We start from the raw sequence: 6,048 nt of genomic DNA, 5'->3' as shown, positions 1-6,048 counted from the left end.
ATTTTTTTAACCATGGCCAATACTACAATATGAAGTAATAACACTTCTAAGGGGTTGTTCTCCCCAGCTTATTTTCAGTTCAGTTTAGATCCAATCAGTTCAGCTCAGTTCAGTTCAGCTTTAATCAGTTCAGTTCAGCTCCATTCTTTTATAACCATTTTGTTAAATATTATTATTATGTTGGTATAATTTATTTTACTAACTACTCTTATTATTATTATTATTATTATTATTATTATTATTATTATTATTATTATTATTATTTATTATTATTATTATCATCATTATCATTATTATTATTATTATTATTATTATTATTATTATTATTATTATTATTATTATTATTATTATTATATATCATTACTATTAAGTATTATTATTATTGATGTTTCTATATATTATTTTGTTTATTATAGCTTTACTCATTATTATTACTATTATTATTAGGAGGAACATGATTTAGGTCAAAGCACAAATAAACCCACTTTTTTTAGCCCATAAACCAATCAAATCTCGTCAAGACGGCTTATGATGTAATTTTCACATTCCAACCCAATCATTATTTTTATTACTAAATATTTTTATATTATTAAATCTAATTATTAAAATAGTAATATTAATTTACTTCTTAGATATTATTGTTATTATATATCATCATCAAATATTAATATATTAATACAAATAATATAAAATAATTATTATTAATTATCATTATTATTATTATTATTAATTTATGATTGTTAATATTATTTATTTATAACTATCATTTAAAAATATCCAAAATACTATTATTATTTATTATTATTATTATTATTATTATTATTATTATTATTATTATTATTATTATTATTATTATTATTATCGGTTATTTCACCAAATATCCCCGACAAATCGCGAAATTCACAATATACCCCCAATGTTTCAACAATTCACCATATACCCCTGACTTTTCATTTTTGTGCACCAAATACCCTTTTTTTAACTGCCGTTAACTCACAGTTAACTTTATTTACTATTTTGCCACAATTAACTCCTAACCCTAAATCTAAACCCTAATCTCTAACCCTAATCTAAATACTAACCCTAAAATCTAAACCCTGATCCTTAACCCTAAGCCCAGCCCAGCTCTTCCCCCTCCCCCTCCAGGCCTCCACCATCCCCCCACCCCTCCCCCGCCGCAGCCGCCAAACCCTCCCCCTCCCTCTGCCGCCAACCCCTCCCCCTCCCTCTGCCGCAACCGCCCCCCACTCCCCCTCCCTCCAACGCAACCCCGCCAACCCTCCCTTCCCTCTGCCGCAACCCCCACCCTCCCCCTCCCTCTGTCGCAACCCCCACCCCCGTAGCCCAGAAATTCGAATAACCCCCTCCCTCTGCCGCAAACCCCCCACCCCCCGTAGCCCAAAAATTCGAATAACCCCCCTCCCCTTGAATTGAAGCCAACAACAACACTGACGCAACAGCGGAGCGAGCGGAGGAGAGAATTTCCGGCGAAGGCAGCGTGGTGCGATACGACGCACGAAGAGCAGCAACGTAGTACACCCACGAACAACAGTAGCAGCGACGAAATAGAGGAGGAGGGAGTGGTGCGGTATCTCCGACAAGCCTGGCAAATCGCCGGCGAATTGAAGGGGATGGTGCAGCGAGGTCGGCAAAGAGAGAAGAATAGGGGAAAGGGGTTGGCAGAGGGAGGGGGGCTGCGGCGGAGGGGGATGGGGGAGGCGATGGGTGGGTGCGGTGGTGAACAAAGAGGGGGAGGGGGAGCAATGTTACGCCGGTGGGGGAGGGGGAGGGGGAGGGGTGGGGGCTGGGGTGGCGAGGGGGCTGGTGTAGGCGAGGGGGTGGGTTGGATTTAGATTTTAGGGTTAGGTTTAGATTTTAGGGATTAGGGTTCAAATTAGGGTTAGTGAATAATGATGGCAAAATCGTAAATAAAACAAACGGCAACCTAACGTCCGTTAGAAAAAGGGTATATGGTGCACGAAAATGAAAAGTCAGGGGTATATGGTGAATTGTTGAAACACTGAGGGTATATTGTGAATTTGTTGATTTGTCGGGGGCATTTGGTGAAAAAATCGTATTATTATTATTATTATTATTCATTATTATTACTTATCATTATAATTATTATTTAATATTCATATTATTATTGTGTAAAATATAATTTATATATTTATTACATTCAATTTCATTCAATTTAATTTAATTCAATTCAATTCAATTCAGTTCAGTTCAATTCAGCTCCAATAAGTTCAGTTCAGTTCAGTTCAGTTCAGCTCCAATAAGTTCAATTCAGTTCAATTCAGTTGTTTTATGCCAAAGAGAACAGACCCTAATTGTATGGAATCCCTTCAAAAAAAGAAAAAAGAAAAAAAGAAATTGTATCCATGATTCATAGTCATTTTATTATGGATTTAAGGTTAAGGCAATGTTGTCAATTAATCTGAACTAGAATTATTAAACATAATTTGACTTGATCAATTTTTATTGGATCTTATTAGACTTTATTATACCTGATTAACTCTAAAACTTATTTTTAAGGTCATGAGAGCATACGCATTATAAAATACCCTATATTGTTCTAGATTGATCATATTGGAGTTACAATTTTATGTACTTATGAAAGTTACTTGAGGGGAGATCCAATAATAAAAAGTTTTTTAAAATGAGGACAAATATATGTATTTTATTTTCTAAAATTGAATGTGCATTTTTTTTTTTTTGAAACTGAATAGCCATATCTTACTCTTTGAGTTGAAAGTACTTGTTGAGTAAATAAATATTTATTCAATTAAAAAAAACTAACATGGTAAAAAAGTTGATCTATAATACAATCAATATACACATTTAGCTCAAAAAAATATGCAAAAAAAATCATCATTATAATAATATTTTCGTTCGACCCTTAATCAAATTACTTGATACTTATTATTTATTTTAAAAACGAAAGAAGATAACTTAGTGGTGTAAACTTAATGTATGTGAATTGAATCATATGAGATATCGTAATGATATGAGTAGATATGTTTCTAATTCCGACCTTGATTCATATACATAAAATTTCATTTCTTAGTATTTTCCAATAACAGAATTTTTAGCTCCTCGATCTTTACTTGTATATAGTAGTGGACTAGTGTCAGATACCTCCTCATCATAATAGTGTATTAGAGCTTATCAAATTGAGTTGATCCAAATTTTAGACAATATTTTCGGGCTTTTGACATAAGTTTAGGCCCAAAATATTTCATTTTATAGTCTAATATATTCTTAACTTTACTCTAATAAGCTTGAATTAGTTGGACCTGACTTCCCAAGTTTGGGGACATAGTTTTGACTCGAAAATTAGCATAACCCAATCCTTTAGCCCAAAATGTGCCACTATTTTAAGCAAAAGTTTAGCTTGACACGACCAATTAACATTTTTACCATTTTATAGTCTAATTTTACTAATTTTACAAAACAAAAAGAATACACAGTGACATGCACCCCCTAATCCTAATATATGATATGACCATTATGCCTTGGTCATTTCCTTCTTTTCATTACCTCTTTCTAATCTTCTGTCTAAGCCCCTAACCATCTCTTTAATCTTTCTTAGTTTCTTCTTGTTTCTTACTTCAACTTCCTCCATTGTTGTTGATTCCTCTTGCTCCAACTCTCTTTCTTACCAACCTTCTTCTTCAATTGCTGATTCCTCTTTCTCCATTAACTCTCTTACAAACTCTATTCTTGAATTAACCCTTTTTCTTTGAATTAGAAACTCTCTCTATCATCATGTCAGTTAATTCGATTGTCAAGATGATGGATAAGACGTGCCTTAGAGGCGAATGTTCTGTGAGTGAAGAGGACCACGAGGGTTTTATGCTCTTACGAAGGCACGATGACTCACGAAGGAGTGACATCGTGCAGGAGAGGATCCCAATCCCTATCCCTGCAGTTGATGAAGACGACCATGAGAAGCACTACACATTTACATATTTCATGAGGCGTAAAGCACCTAATCGGACAACGCTAACTCGATATTTCACCGGTGAAGGTTCAAGGTTGGAAAGATTTCGTGCACGACATAAATCCTCCTCTGCATTCGCGAGTCCGGTTCCCTTGAGCCCCTGCACCACATTATCTACTATTTGTTAAGGTTCTGGAACCTGAGCAGTTGCAGACGGAACCCCCGAGGTCGACATTCCTTTGTCCAAGACACCACCATCCAACAAGCACAAGCGACAGTTTGCTTGTTTGTTGATCATAATCTTCAAAGGTGAACTGAACAGCTTTTCTTTCACTCGTTGATACTCATTTATAATGTATGTGGACGTGTTCTGATCGTTCGACCTATCTAATTCTTATTGTACCCTTGATGTTTTCTGGCTTATGTCTAAAACTTGGGGCTGACCAATCAATTTGTTATTGTGAATCATTTATAAGCTCATCTATCACAGTTTTTAACTCTTGCTGTTACATATATACATCCCATAATCACGTAAAAAATTAGAACTAGGAAATAGGTTGTGAGTGATGAGTTTGATCAATCTTTTATTTTGTTGTGTTTTCATTTTTCGGGAATTTTGCTTAATTTTACTTGGTTACTAATTGTTCTTCAATGATTTCAGGAGGTTGGATGATGTGCGCATGAATCTTGAAGTTCTCAAGTATTATGTAACTGTCTGCTTCATGGTAATTTCTTTAATTCATTTCTTATCATGAAATAGCTAGTCAATAGATTTTTTTTTTTCATTAGTTATTCTTTTTTTACTTTCACTTCAACTCCCTTCATTGTTATGTATAACATCTAATGAAAAAAAATCCTTTTTTGAAATTAAAAAAATGTTCTAATAAAGGGAGAGATATTAGAGAATATAATAGGTTATCTTATTCCACCACTAAAGGGGTATATATATACATAGGAATTAGGGTTTCCTCGGATCACAAGAAGCCCAATAAAGTACAAATTGTTGTAGCCTAAAAATCAACGGCTATAAATATGATAAGTGGCTCCATCACAGCCCTACAAGTGGCACTCTCCTATTCTGGTAAAGTACATGGGTCATAACCTTGTATGGACTAAAGTACACTTTTCTGAGGAAAAGGTGTACTAAAATCCTTCTCATGGCCCAAAATTGTACTTAGGCCCAGTAAAGGTAAGCACATTTCTGTGTAAAAAGGTGAGGTGTACTCTCCAATCAGCAATTGCCACGTGTCACATCATTATTTCTTATCCAATTAGATGCTCCCAAATTAGGGTGACATCAAGGTACAACAGTCATTCCAGACACTATAAGTAGTCATTGAAATAAGGGGAAAGGTACGTTTTTCAGAGCATAGTACTGTTATTCTGCCATAAATACTCTCTCTCTCTACTTTCTCTCTCTAAAAGTTCCTTCATATCCCTAATACCCGACTTAAGCTTTGGAGGGGGAAATACCACCAAAACCTCCAAGGTGGGTCCCTTTTTGCAGGTTTCAAGGCATAGCTCAGGTTCGGGGTTCGAGTCCAGGCGTTGTTGCACAAGTCTCCTAGTTTAGAACCTACTGTTGGGGATTGTAGTTTTGATTTACGAGTATAACACTACGTAACATTTGGCGCCGTCTGTAAGGAGACGCAACATTGATTGATTGTCACTCATCCAATGTTGCTAGGAATAGAAGCTTTGAGATACAAGTGGAAGATACGGTGGGCGATGAGAGGCTGCCTAGAGGAAGAGACAGGCCCTCTGCTGTCGTTCGTCTCTCTGGTGGGAGCAGGGGTCCTATCATCCAAGAAAATCTTGACCATCCAGTGACAGCTAGTCATCTGGAAACTGTCTTAAATGACTTCCAAGCTAGGATGACCGTTGTCATGGAGGAGCAAATCAAAAGCAATATGCTGTTTTTCCAGGTTAATCCATGTCAGGACGCTGTGGTGCCGCCTAGGGGGCAGTCTCAAGAAGGTCGTCTAGGGACAAGCCAGCCAAATGACAAAGCAGTTGTCTAAATGAAAGCAGCCAGCTGTCAGTGAACCAAGGAGAAAGATGGACTAGAAGTTGGTGGTCCGTCCAGGAGATAACATTCCTCC

The sequence above is a fragment of the Beta vulgaris genome, chromosome 5 (genome assembly GCF_026745355.1).
Source record: "Beta vulgaris subsp. vulgaris cultivar EL10 chromosome 5, EL10.2, whole genome shotgun sequence".
NCBI classification, from domain to species: Eukaryota; Viridiplantae; Streptophyta; class Magnoliopsida; order Caryophyllales; family Amaranthaceae; genus Beta; species Beta vulgaris.
The sequence above is the reverse complement of the archived record's forward strand: the minus strand, read 5'-3'. Positions refer to the sequence as shown.